The sequence below is a fragment of the Brachyhypopomus gauderio genome, chromosome 9 (genome assembly GCF_052324685.1).
Source record: "Brachyhypopomus gauderio isolate BG-103 chromosome 9, BGAUD_0.2, whole genome shotgun sequence".
NCBI classification, from domain to species: domain Eukaryota; kingdom Metazoa; phylum Chordata; class Actinopteri; order Gymnotiformes; family Hypopomidae; genus Brachyhypopomus; species Brachyhypopomus gauderio.
The window spans coordinates 1620636-1634672 of record NC_135219.1 but is presented as its reverse complement, the minus strand read 5'-3'; the positions used below and the strand labels follow the sequence as shown (position 1 = coordinate 1634672).

The 14037-nt window shown below is 51.5% G+C and overlaps 1 protein-coding gene across 1 annotated transcript in view; it reads right to left on the bottom strand.

Annotated features, from left to right (window-relative positions):
* Nucleotides 1-14037, bottom strand: part of epha7 (eph receptor A7) — a 59217-nt gene that overhangs the window by 20285 nt on the left and 24895 nt on the right.

Below are 14037 nucleotides of genomic sequence, written 5' to 3'. Positions count from 1 at the left end.
CACACACACACACACACACACACCACACATGGAACTATTGGGTTGGGGCTAGTACACTATCGGCTAGCTGTGACCTCACAGATCCCAGAAGGCTGAGTGGGTGTGTGAGTGACACTCGCTGTAGAGAGAGAGAGAGACTGAAAGAGAAAAGAGACGAGAGAGAGAGAGAGAGAGAGAGAAGAGAGAGAGAGAGAGAGAGAGAGAGAGAGAGAGAGAGAGAGAGAAACAAGTAAAAGGAACGCAAGTGGTTCTCGTACAGCAACAAAACTAAGTCACAACACGCCCAGTCGTGCAGAGAGAACAGAGCAGGCTTGGTCTGCCTCGCGTGTGGTGAGAAACAAGTGACGAGACAGACTCACACGTACACACACACACACACCACACACACACACACACACACACACACCTCACACACACACACACTCACACACACACAACTCACACACACACACACACACACACACACACACTCACACACACACACACACACACACACACACACACACACACACCCACATACACACACACTCACACACTGAACAAGTTCAGACTGCACTTGAATTGGAGTTCTAGAATCTTCTGTCCTGCTCTGAGCTCCGAGGGTAACAGTGAGGAAGGACGGCAGAGAGTGTCCCCACAACGCAGGTGACTAGCCCGGACCCCGAATCTGCTACAGACACACACACACACACACACACCACACACACACACAAACACACACACACACACACACACACACACACACACACAAACACACACACAAGGAAAATCCACCACCAGCTGCTGCCATCCAGACTGTAACCCCACCACACACACACACACACACACACACCACACACACACTCACACACTCTGAGTCAGACTGGTGTTAGGCACCCTGTCTGTCATTAATGGTCTTGCCCACTGTTGACATCTTCTTTTGTTTTTCCAGGGATGCACAGCTCACCGGGGTGGGGGGAACGCTGAACCACACCCTTCGCCCCGTTGCCTCGGAAACACACACTGACTGGATTTAGGGATGCCCGCGGGACAGGAGCCTGGCGGGACCCTAGCGGGGACCCTCCCCGGGAGCCTCCACGAGACAGAAACAAAATGGAGGCCCGTTCCTCTGGATCAGGAGGTCATTCATCCTCATCAGAGCACAATGGTGGTTCATTACAGAATATCACCTGCTTAAAAATATAGATTTATTTTGCGTCTTCAATGTCTTACAAAAACAAGAGAGAGAAAAAAGAACAGAGTAAGAAAAAATAATGAAATCAGCGACGGGTGATGAATGGAGAGCTATTGAAGTGACTGAAGAAGACCCAACTCAGAGCGGATGTGTGGAATATGTCCAGCGGTCCTGGGGGGGGCGTACAGCGGCTGGTAGTGGGGAGGGGGGGCTCCTCCACCTGTGAAGACCTCTCTCCCATCCAGCTGGTTCCACAGCGGAAAACCACAGCACCTCTCCTCACAAGTGACTTTCTCATTTCCCTGAATAACCTCAGAATCAAAGAGTCGGAATCTGGAGCTAAAAAAAGAGACGAGCAGGAAACTGAAGCTCTCCTTCACTTCACTCTGCCTACCCGCCATCTCCTCCTCTGCTTCTCAATATCCCTCCCTCCCTCCCTCCCTCCTCTTTCCTCTGGCTTCCTCTGTCTCAGTGTGGATTTCTGGAACTCCGGTCCGTGGTTCTCTGCGAGCGGGCCGTGGTTCGGGTCGTGGCTCGGGCCGTGGCGACACAGCTAGCCCAACGTTCCTGCTTCTCGTTGGGACTCACGGCCCCTCATCCATCTCCGCTGTTGTTTTACGAAACAGGAATAACAATAACACGGAGAATAAAGCGCCCCACGTGCCCTACCGCCGGAGGGCCTGGGCCGACCCACCCCCCCCCTGCCGCTCGGCCTCTTCGGGAGCTCAAAAGCCCAGCCGATGTACTGCTGGGTTCAGGTTCATTGTTGCTCTGATTACGCCACTCCTTCTCCGAGAAATCCGCCTTCAGCAGCCTTATCTCCACACAAAGACCCGCGATCTACCTGCCCATATGGAGTGGGGGAGCGCCACCCCCACACGAGGACACCACACCCACCACCACCGACTGGTTCAGCTACTAGGCTCTCGGCCGCTCGGCCCGTAATGGCGTCGATGGCGACCCAGCCAATCAAACCAAAGCACTGTTTCATAATGAAAAGGCAATAAAAGGAGAAATGATATCTACATGTACAGACAGCTCTGATTAGATCCCCTGTGTTTGATAGTCTACATTGGGTCATTAAGTAATTACTGAGGGCATTTTTAAAAATTGCACCAGTATTTTCTAACACAGGATCAAAGCAGGACTGTTTTGTTACCCCCGCGGGGCAGACATCTTGTTCCTCGAAGCGACAAAGCCATGGAGTATTTAAATAAAAGTGGTGACCCGAAACGGCCTCCCTCTGTACATGCTTCGCTGTAGTGTACTGCAGGTGTGTGTGTGTGTGTGTGTGTGTGTGTGTGTGTGTGTGTGTGTGTGTGTGAGTGTGTATATGTGTGTGTGTGTGTGTGTGTCTGGCAGATCCTTTGAAGTCAGAAGGCTGATTAAGACGAGGAGCTTCGCCAAACACGGAGCCACATGTTTAGATGTTTAAGAATCTCCATCTCTCACTTCGTGGCCGCTGGCTAACGGGAAGACAGCAGCTGTAGTTCTGAACACGGGGCTCCTGAACAACTCTCTCAAACCCAGAAAGGACTGGGGGAAAGTCACACGGCATGACGAACGTGGGTGCGTCCAGGGACATTCAGACACACTGAGCTTCCATGGTGATCACGCTGCACAAGAGCTCCTGACTGGGAGGTCCAGCGTGGCTGGTCAAACAGAGGAAGAAGAACAGTCCACGGTCCAACCTGCAGCTGGAACCCTCTCTTGTGTTTGGGGCTTGAATGGTTCTAACGCCTCACCATTAAACCAGAGTGACTCAAATATCTAAACAACTCCCGGATTCAGTCTGGGACAATGAGAAATGATGTGTGTGTGTGTGTGTGGTGTGGTGTGTGTGTGTGTGTGTGTGTGTGTGTGTGTGTGTGTGTGTGTGTGTGTGTGTGTGTGTGTGTCTGTGTTAATGCTCAATTTGAATTTTTCTCTTATTCGAAAATAAATCATCTTTTAATAAAAAATGGCTTTTCAGCTCTTATTGAAAACCAGTTTGTTTTAATTACTGATGTGATTAGGTATGTGTGTGTAGGCAAAACATTAATTGGCCAAAAAGAAAGTGGGCCTGTGTGTGTGTGTGTGTGTGTGTGTGTGTGTGTGTGTGTGGTGTGTGTGTGCCACCCCTAGGACCGTTTTACACACAAGCAGCACATTCTCTGGATGATGAAGGCTATGGTTCTGAAAGCAGCAAGCTAAGCCAGCAGCCAGCCGAAACAAACCGGGCCGAGCTCCAGGGACCCGGGACACAGTCGGCCGACGGGTGGCCAGGTGCCACCGTTCTCTGGCCTGCTACAGTGCAATCTGGGGGCGGAGCTCAGCATGGCAGTGGGGCTGTGTGGGGCGGGGCTTTGTGCCTAGGTTGGATGGTGCTCTGTGAATACCTAATTGCTGGATGTGCTATTGTGTAGAACTAAGAAGGTGTTCGCCATTTCAAGAGAAGCACCATTGGCCCGAGAAGAGACTCTCAGGCCACCCAGAGCCGGCTGTCTCCCCCACACCTTGTCACAGTTCCCGTGAAACTGAGGGACGAGTGTTACTACTGTGGGCGATGTGTTCATATAACATGCCCGTCGTCCTATCAAAGACAGCAGATTCTATTTGCACTTGAGCGACGTGTGAAATGTGCAGGGCCCTCCGGCCCAACGTTGCACAACCGTCCGCAGGCCTGCAGGGGGCGGGGGCGGAGCCCCGCTGCGGTGGGCGGACTTTCCACCGAGCTCTCTCTCCCGGCCCGAGGCTGCCATCTCGGAGGAGCGTTCCATGGGTGCTAGTTTTCCCCCCTTCACCTCATTTAGCACCGCCGTTTCTGCCGCCCGCCGGCCAGAAAGCAAGTCGGAGCCATCAAGCGCACGTGCCATTGCGAACGTGAAACTCAAACTATGTCTGTTCCGCTGAAGCCCTCTGCCTAACGATCATCTTGGCAGTGTATAGCCAGTCTTGCGCAAAGCAGTCCAGCTGAGACACTGCTAAAAGAATTCACCTTATTTTCCCTGACATCAGAGGCCTGCAGAAATTAGGTGATTCCTGGAGTTTTCAGCTCTTGTTGAGGTAAAAACAAAGAGGATTTGACAAGTCTGTCGTCAGACGTGTGATTCTGAAAAATTCATGTCCTTCACCTGGATGCGGTCCTGTGACTCAGGCTGACTACATCAGTGCGGAGGCGAAGAGCTACGTGTGTTTAAACCTGTTTGCAGAATCTCTCTGTCTCTTTCACAGCAGGAAAAAGGAGAGTCAGCAAAGCAGACAAAAATGAAACAAAGAGGTTTCTTTCCGTCCAACGTCAGGTGAAATCCCCCTCCTCTCTCGCTAAAATAGAAAAATGACATGGCTCATTTTGTCCACTCTTGCTGTGTTTGTCTATAGCAAGCTGTCAGAGGAGAAAAATCGCTCTTCTCTTCGCGTGAGGCAAGTAAATAAAGACTTGAGTTCTAAAAATATACAACCAAAAGAGAGAGGGAGACTGGAGAGGGAGAGAGGGAGAGAGAGAGATGGGTGGAGACTCCACGAGTGGGAGTGGCGGAAGGTTTAAGTCTCCGGCCTACACTTCATAGTTTGTTTGTTTGTATAGGACAGCTGGTGTCGAGTAACTTCTTCAAAGCCATGAAGAAAAGCATCAAAGTGACACCACCGTGGCACAAGGCTGAACGCTGAATTACACGTCCCTAGCTTTTACTGTCCGTGTCTAGACTGCCTCGCAAACAAGGACTTCCGTCTGAGTTCGGACGTGGCCATGGGCGAAAACTGTGACGAGCGGAGGCGAGGCGAAAAAAACCCCCAAAAAAAAAACGTTCGCACCATGTCCGTGGTGACCACCTGGCCGTCGAGCCGAGTGGCTCCTGTTTCTCTACCCTGTCCCAGATCCTCTGGGGCTGCTGTATCGGGCTCTGCTCCAGATGTACGCCCCGTCTGTCTGAGCCAGAGTTCGTGTGTCCTCTTCTCACACACACTCTGTGGCACTAGCCTCGTTATTACTGTTCTCTTACACTGAAACCATAAAAAAGCAGCACAGCAGATGGCCTTTATTAAATCCCTCAACTTTGATTAAAAAAAAAAACAATTCTGGAGTATGTGTGTGTTAAAGGACCGGCAGGTGTATAAGGTGAAAGCCCAGTTTAGGGTCAGGCTACACATTTGCGTGACAACTATGACAGGTCAGTAGGTCACTTCTAATTACACATAACCTCTTCCAGAGGCGCTGGTCTCCACATGTATGAGATTCCATTCGGTTCTGGAATATCCTATTCTGGAATGTCCTATCCTCTCTCTCTCCCTCTCCTCCCTCTCTCTCCCTCTCCCTCTCTCTCTCTCTCTGCCTTTTTGAAGTATTCTGAACTCCTTGCCTGATGATGGGGAGAATAAGTGAATAGGAGGGTTGAGTATGGACATGTGAGGATATAATTGGTTCCTCTCTCCACGGGAGACGACTGGCCAATGAGAAGGAACGTCAGGCTAACGCGGAGGAGAGACGCTCTGTCACCTGCTCTTTCCCCCTCCTCATTCACGAAGGGCTGAATGCTTTCAAAAGGAAACTGTCAAATATGAGATGGCGTGTCACGCGTCGTCTTTTCATCAAAAACACGAGAAAGCCTCGGTGGTGAGAAATTATGTAAGAGCAGAAAAATTGCACATGCATATGTGTTTACGAGTGGGGTGTGTGTGTCCAAGAATCTGTGTGCAAGTGTGTTTCTGTGCTATGTTATTTTATGCTTGTAAATTGAGGGCCTGATGTCAGTGGAATATCTTTACTGTGAGCAGACCTGCCGGTTTGGCCGTGAGAGAGAGGAACGGATCTGAAACAGCCCTAACAGCTGTAGCCTGGCGCTTCTAACCAGACTCCCCATTCCTGACACCCCCTTACCCTCCACAGATGCATTGCTCTCTCTCTCTCACACACACACACACACACACACACACACACACACACACACACACACACACACACACACACACACACACACACACTCATTCCCTCTCTAGCCCCACTCTTGCTTTCACACACACACACACACACACACACACACACACACACACACACACACACACACACACACTCTCACACGCTCTCTGAATATAACCATGCCATCTCACACCCACTCTAGCCCCACTCTTGCTCTCTGTAATCACTTAAGTGCACACACACCCACTCCCACACCCAGACATTCATACACACAAACATACACACCCACGCCCATTCATTCACACACACACACACACACACACACACACACACACACACACACACACACACACACACACACACACACACACACACACATTCCCTTGGGTTCCTTCGTGCTTTCTGGTGTGTTATAAGAGCGAGCTGTTGCAGGCAGGTTTGATCAGATCTGCAGTGTGCTGGGGCTCCCAGGCACCTGCTCTCACATGTCTCAAGTGTGTGTGTGTGTGTCTGTGTGTGTCTGTGTGTGTGTGTGTGTGGGTGGGTGGGGGGGGGGGGGGGGGGTGTTCTCTTTTTGGTCGTTTCCCCCTCTTCGCTGGAGGAAATGAAACAGTTTAGTGTTGACCCAGCAGAGCTAAACCTTCCAAACACAAACAAGAGCACCGGGGTGCACAGTTGAAGGCCCCTGTGTGTGTGTGTGTGTGTGTGTGTGTGTGTGTGTGTGTGTGTGTGTGTGTGTGTGTGTGTGTGTGTGTGTGTGTGTGTTTATACATGCAGTTGCTATTTCATAGGTCTTATCATTAACATCTTTTAACTGCATTTCGCAGTGTCACTGGCTGTTTATTTTTAGGTATTTTACAATTTACGTCATTCGTTTACCGTTCCACTGCACTCCTCAGCATGTTCGGCTACATTTTATCACACGTCACTGTATAAATGAACTGCATTTAATGGCGGTTCAAGTTTCGCTCTGTCTGCATTCAGAACCTCCCTTCTAGCCCCCCTGCTAGACTAGTGTATGTCTAGCACGCGTGGGCTAGCGTGTGTTGATTAGTGTGCACTAGCTAGCATGCACTAGCTAGCATGCACCAATTAGCATGTTTTTCGCTAGCAGGTGCTCCCTAGCATGCACTAGCTAGCATGCACCAGTTAGCATGTTTTCGCTAGCAGGTGCTGGCTAGCATGCACTAGCTAGCATGCACCAGTTAGCATGTTTTTCACTAGCAGGTGCTCCCTAGCATGCACTAGCTAGCATGCACCAGTTAGCATGTTTTCGCTAGCAGGTGCTGGCTAGCATGCACCGGTTAGTGTGTGTCAGCTGGCACACGGAAGCTCCCCTCCGCGCAGGTGCTAACAGGTGCCCAGCCTGACGGGAACCACACCTCCAAGCTCCCGCGAGAAGAACACCTCTGACATTCCGGCTGACAGCCAGGATCAGATGAGCTCTGAGGCTATGGCTTAAAATTCCACACAAAAAGAGTGGAGACGGCTTCAACACGGGAGACAAAAGACTCGTCAGCGATAAAGAAAGACGACGTTAAGAAAAGACCAGGAAGCATTTTATCTAAAAAAAACTACACGGGATCTGAATAATCGAACATGTCTGTAAATGTTCATCTAGCAGAGGGCAACACAGACAAAGGGTCAGGGAGCCAAAGTGAGACAGGAAAGAGACACAAAAAAGACATAAACAAGAAATGACAGAAGGAAGAGGAAACCGCATGCAGATTAGTGGCACATCTTGGCACCTCCATGTTCAACATCGAGATCACGCATTTACTTCTGTGTGGCGCCAGCGTCTCTGTGGACATGGGTTCCCCCAACACACACTGCGGCAGGCAGGTAGGTGGATCCTTCTGCCCAGGCAGCCAGAGGGATGTCTGCTCTGCCACGGCCAGATGATCGTGGCGGCGGTATTAGCAGGGTTTAACTCAAGTGGCACATGGCTGGCAAAGCTATGTTCATGACTGGGTGCAGACAGAAGACAGTTCTAACAAGTTCAAACAGAGGGTGTTGGCGTGCATGAGTGAGTGTGCATGTGTGTGTGTGTGTGTGTGTGTGTGTGTGTATGTGAGGGACTATGTTTCCTTTCCAAACCCTGCTCCCCTCTGATGATACTGACTCACAATGGAGTTCTGTGGGATTCCATTCACCTCTCTCTCTCTCTCCTGTCCACAGTGAGACACAGGGTGCGGCCTCAGAGGGGCACACAAGAACAGTGACCGCAGGGAGCGCGTGCTCGCTCGGGCACAGAGGATTCTGGGGGATTTGGGGGACTCGGTCTGGCAGCAATAAAAGGGCCTGCAACAGGATCCGGGCCCAGATTAATGACCGTGATAGGCCGCTCTAATGCCATTTAAATGGGAACGTAATTAAAGTGCACCTTCCATGAAAATTATTCATTGCTGAAGGATTGGGTGACGGACGAATCAGGCAGCATTCTGCACAAAAGCCACAGGTTAAGTGCCCACTCGTCCATCCAGGCCAGCCCCGGGGCCACAGGGACCCCCGGCGATCCGGGCACAGCTGCTGCATCAGCGGGGCCGGGCCAGGGCTTATCACGTTACTGCGTATAGAGTTCCCGAAAAAGGAGAGGAGAGAACAACTGAGCATCCAGCACAAGAGGTCGAGCGAAGAACAGAAGAGGGACGAGGAGAGGGAGGGCGAGGGAGACGGAGAGAGAGAGAGAGAGAGACAGAGAGAGAGAGAGAGAGAGAAAGAGACAGAGACAGAGAGAGAGAGTGCAAGGTGGGAGAAAGGGCTCCCTAGTAACATAAAACCGTATACAAGTGCTACAAAAGAGGCTTGTGGGATCCGCTTAGCCAGAAATCCGACACAGGCCGACACCAGCCGCCTGGGAATCCCAGGAATCAATCGGTCCATTCTGCTTAACGGTCCTGCCGCAGATTAGGACTTTAAAGGGATCGATCAATGGCCTTACTGTTCCCCGAAGTGTGATCCGTCTCCGAGGTATCCAGCGGGATCCGTCGAGCAGTGATAGCGTGTCAATGGGGCGGTCGTATTAATTATGGCCGAGGTGGCTGGCGGGGGTGGGAGGGGTTTGGCGGGGAGGTGGGGGCGGAGTCAGCACTGCTCCGAGCCAGGGGCCAGGGATGGTTCCGACAGCCCTGAAGCTTCCTCCAAGTTGCCGACAGCCACCACATGAACAACGCTAGTCAGGCTTTGCAAAAACAGACTAGCTCTCTGACTGCCGGGAAGCCGCACACGCTCCCGCATGGCATCGCACGTTTGCTACTCCTCGCTTTAAGCGACGGAGGTGGCGGCCAGAGGGATTAGCCCATTTCCAAGGCTGGATGATGAGCCTCTATCCAAGAGCCGACTCCGCTGAGACCATGCGCCATTACGCAACTCTCCGGCCCCTCGGGATTAGCCTGGAATAGCCCAGAAAGAATAAATACCAATCTTGGTTTAACATCTCCATCCACAAACCACACGAACCCAGTCAACCTAGTGCTAACTAGGTTAGCAGAAACCCCGACGAACCCACACAGGACTGCTACATCTTCCTGCACATCTTCTCACCCCGCTTTGGTAACAGGCAATAAGGGAAGAAATGCATTTCCCAATGCATCCAGGGGCCCGAGCCCTGGGGTTGGGGTCACAGCTGCATGCCTTGGCTCCACCCACCCCTATAAGCTCCGCCCAGAAGTGAGAAAGGCATTTTTAAAGATCTAGCCCCAGAAGCAGCCATATCCAGGCCATGTCTAACATACAGACTTGGGTCTCATATGCCATCCGCCACACTTCTGATTTCTTTGGGGGTTTTTTGGGGTATGAGCATCTACACACATGCACATGATCCGTTTCAAGCCCTCCCCCTGCACCGTTCTCCTGCACGCAGAATACGGGAGCAGTACTGTATACTGAATAAATATTAATGTACGAACAATTCACACTCAGGAGCTGAGAACAAAAGGTGCTGATCCCGGACAGAAAGTCCAACAAACAGGATGATAGGGGAAAGAAGGGGAGAGATGGAGGGAGAGGGAGAGAGAGAGAGAGAGAGGGGGGGGCAGTACTGTAGGACTGTCGAGTTACAATGGCAGTCTGATTGAAATGCTCTCCATCTCACTTCCATGTAAGGTCTCCAGCACAGGGAAAAGGAGGAAAGAGAAAGGTGAGAGAGAAGAGGAGTACAACGTTATGGAGGGACGATTCATATTCACAGCTATCGAAAAGTGAAGAGTGACCAGGGTGGGTGTGGGGGTGTGGGAGGGGGAGATACAATAGAGCGAATAGAAATCAGACAGGAACAAAGAAAAAGACATCATGATAATGAACCTGTGGGTAGAAAAACAGTAGCTATTTAAACCCTTTTAAAACACAAGCGGGAAGTAATTAGGTTTCAGAGGAGCAATACTCAGAGAGCACCATCCTTCCTCTCTTTCTGTATCTCTCACTCTTTCCTGTTTCTCTATGTCTCACTCTTTCTCTCTCTCATCTCCACATGAGAACGCAACAGAAGGGTCATTAAGAGGAGCTGCTCATTACATGCTTAGCTCCAACACCACCACCAACACCACCACCACCCCTCACAGCCCTCCAACACCACCTCCACCCCTCAGTCCTCCAACACCACCACCAACACCACCACCACCCCTCACAGTCCTCCAACACCACCACCACCACTCACAGCCCTCCAACACCACCACCACCCCTCACAGCCCTCCAACACCACCACCACCCCTCACAGTCCTCCAACACCACCACCAACACCACCACCACCCCTCACAGCCCTCCAACACCACCACCACCCCTCACAGTCCTCCAACACCACCACCAACACCACCACCACCCCTCACAGCCCTCCAACACCACCACCACCCCTCACAGTCCTCCAACACCACCACCAACACCACCACCACCCCTCACAGCCCTCCAACACCACCATCACCACTCACAGTCCTCCAACACCACCACCACCCCTCACAGTCCTCCAACACCACCACCACCCCTCACAGCCCTCCAACACCACCACCACCACTCACAGCCCTCCAACACCACCACCACCCCTCACAGTCCTCCAACACCACCACCAACACCACCACCACCCCTCACAGCCCTCCAACACCACCATCACCACTCACAGTCCTCCAACACCACCACCACCACCACCCCTCACAGTCCTCCAACACCACCACCAACATCACCACCACTCCTCACAGCCCTCCAACACCACCATCACCACTCACAGCCCTCCAACACCACCACCACCGCTCACAGCCCTCCAACACCATGACCACCACCCCTCACAGTCCTCCAACACCACCAACACCCCTCACAGCCCTCCAACACCACCACCACCCCTCACAGCCCTCCAACACCACCACCCCTCACAGCCCTCCAATACCACCACCACCCCTCACAGCCCCCAAACTCCACCACACCCACTCCTCACAGTCCTCCAGCACCACCCCATAGCCCTCTTCTACTCTCACAGCTCTCTTCTACCCCCACCCGCTTCACCCCCACCCAATATCCACCAGCACTCACACACCTCCACCCCTCTCAGCTCTGAACCACCACCGTGCTGATTAATATGCGCTGTGCAGTGCACCATCTTGCTCTCTGTCTTTACCCAATTTTCCATCAGTTCCTCCAGCGGCCGCCGTCTCTGTCTCTGTTTCTCTTTATCACAACCCGCAGTTATCAGATATACTAAATCTGCCAAGCTATTTAGCATTAGCTCCCATGCTTTTTATAGACCGTGTTCAATTCCGCAGCCTCTCTCTCACTCTCTCTCTCTCTCTCTCTCCGTCTCTCTCTTCCTCTACCCCCTCCTCCTCAGAATATCTCATATGTGGCCAGACACACCGAGCTCCACTGTATGCTTGCTGGAGGTGGCAGACATGCTCGTTAAGCACTTCGTTAAGGCCCGCGGTGTGGGGGTGCGGTCTGGGGTGATACAGTCGTCAGCCTTAACGAGGCCGAGCCGGCTTGACCGTCCGAGCGACGGAAGCCTCGCGGTTTCAGGAAGCTCCAGCCATCCCATTATGGACCGGCCAAGCGTCGCCGTGGCAACCCAGGGGTAAAATTGAGATGGGGAGGCTTCAGTGAGCAGTGAATTGAGGGTGGTGAGACAGGGTTAAATTCCTCTATTTCAACCCCAAAACAAAGAGCACATTGTGTCTGTTACTATCAGCACACACTCCCATCAGGGCAGCTGGATCCCGAACAGGTTCAGTGTTTCAGAGGGAAGAGAGATCTTTAAGGAGGAATTTTCTTTTTTTGTGATCCTTTTTTGGATTAATCCTTTTGATCCTTTTCCTTTATGGGCATAGATGATAGGTGACTTGATTCCCAGTGCAAGAAAAGACAAAAGACTTCTTTGCATTTTCCCAAACAAGTTCGGCTTTGCTGTATAATTTCCACAATCTGACAATAACTAATGACTTGATATTGCCCAGGGTTACTGGAATAATTGTCTATTGTCAACAAGCCAGACATAATTACAAGTGGTGCAGAGTGAGATTGAGGCCTTGGTCTGTGTCTCTCTCCCCGACCCCTCCTTCCTGTCTCTGACTGTGTGTCCGCGTGCCTTTCCACTGGCTCCCTGCACCGTGTGTCTCTGTCACGATTCCTGTCACTGAACATACATCATCACTCCCTCTTCACTCCGGCCCGACCGCCATCCATCCAACTCCCCCCCCCCCCCAACCCGCCCGCCGGTGGGCGGAGCTTGGCTACGGCTCAGCTGCTGTATCTGAGACGCGAGAGGCTGTTCTTTTTTGTCTGTTCCGCGAAGGAACACACAAAAATATCTCAAATTGTGAAGAATGAGCTTTCAAGAACGCTTACTCGTAATTTCATGAGGCTGGAGCCGGCGCCAGTGGCTCCGTGGGCCGCCGTGTCCGTGTTCGCTTTCGCGGTGCTTACAGTAAAACACTGACGCTATCAGACTCAGGTAGCCTCCGCTAACGATCACAGCCGGCGCGCACTTTATGACAAATCAGATTTCAAGGGTGCTTGAGCACAAAAGAGAAATCCTGCTTGGCGGATTTATAAAATTAGTTCATAAGCAGGAAATTGAAAGGGGAAAAAAACAGGCCCAGGTTCTCGGACATCTGCAGGCAGCCGGAGGGCAGTGAAACGACAGCGCTAACGAGGGGGAGGAGTCAGAGGCCTCGGCTGACAGGAATCACACACTCCGCTTCCCAATAGCAGAAGGTCTCGGATGCTGCATTAATTTTACTACGGCACGGGTGAAACTCCAACTTGTTACCACCAAGCTAATTTTCCAGTTTGTACGAATAATGTCCAGAAAGCTGTCAGGCCAGACAAACACCAGAAGGAAGTGCCAACCTGTCGGCTCTAAATGGTTTTACAAGGTTTCGTGGGTTGCCAGTACAAGAAAAGAAAGAAAAATGAGAGAAAGGAAGGAATCCTTGCGTGACTTCTGTTATTTATTATACTCCATTGCTAACCGCAGTATCAGAGTCTCCAACCACAAATTATGAACTGCAGGAAAACTGTTGCCAAATCATTTGTCAAATTATTCCCGCGGAGGAAAGTGCAGGACGCTGCGTACAGTAAACACACCGGCTCAAAATTACAGTCTCGCTGAGAGCAGGACGTCCAGCCAAGCAAAACGACCAAATCAAGGAAACCAGAGCAGTCACCCTGTGAACCCAAACCACCACGTTCGATTACCACAGCCATTTAAGCAGATGCGGAAAGATGTCATACCAAGATGTCCTGAAGTATGTCATACCATGACATGTCCTGAAAGATGTCATACTGTGACATATCGTGAAGTATTGGCAATTTCACCACGACAGAGGCGTCATAAACACATGCGTGGGTTTCCACCAAGTGATGGGAGAAATGGCTGCATTCATCAACGGTGAGTAGTCAGCTCAGACACAACACAGCTGTGACAATGACTGCAGCCAAACGTCCATCAACTCCGCAACGCGACCCCCGCGTCTGGGTGACCGACTTCCAGACA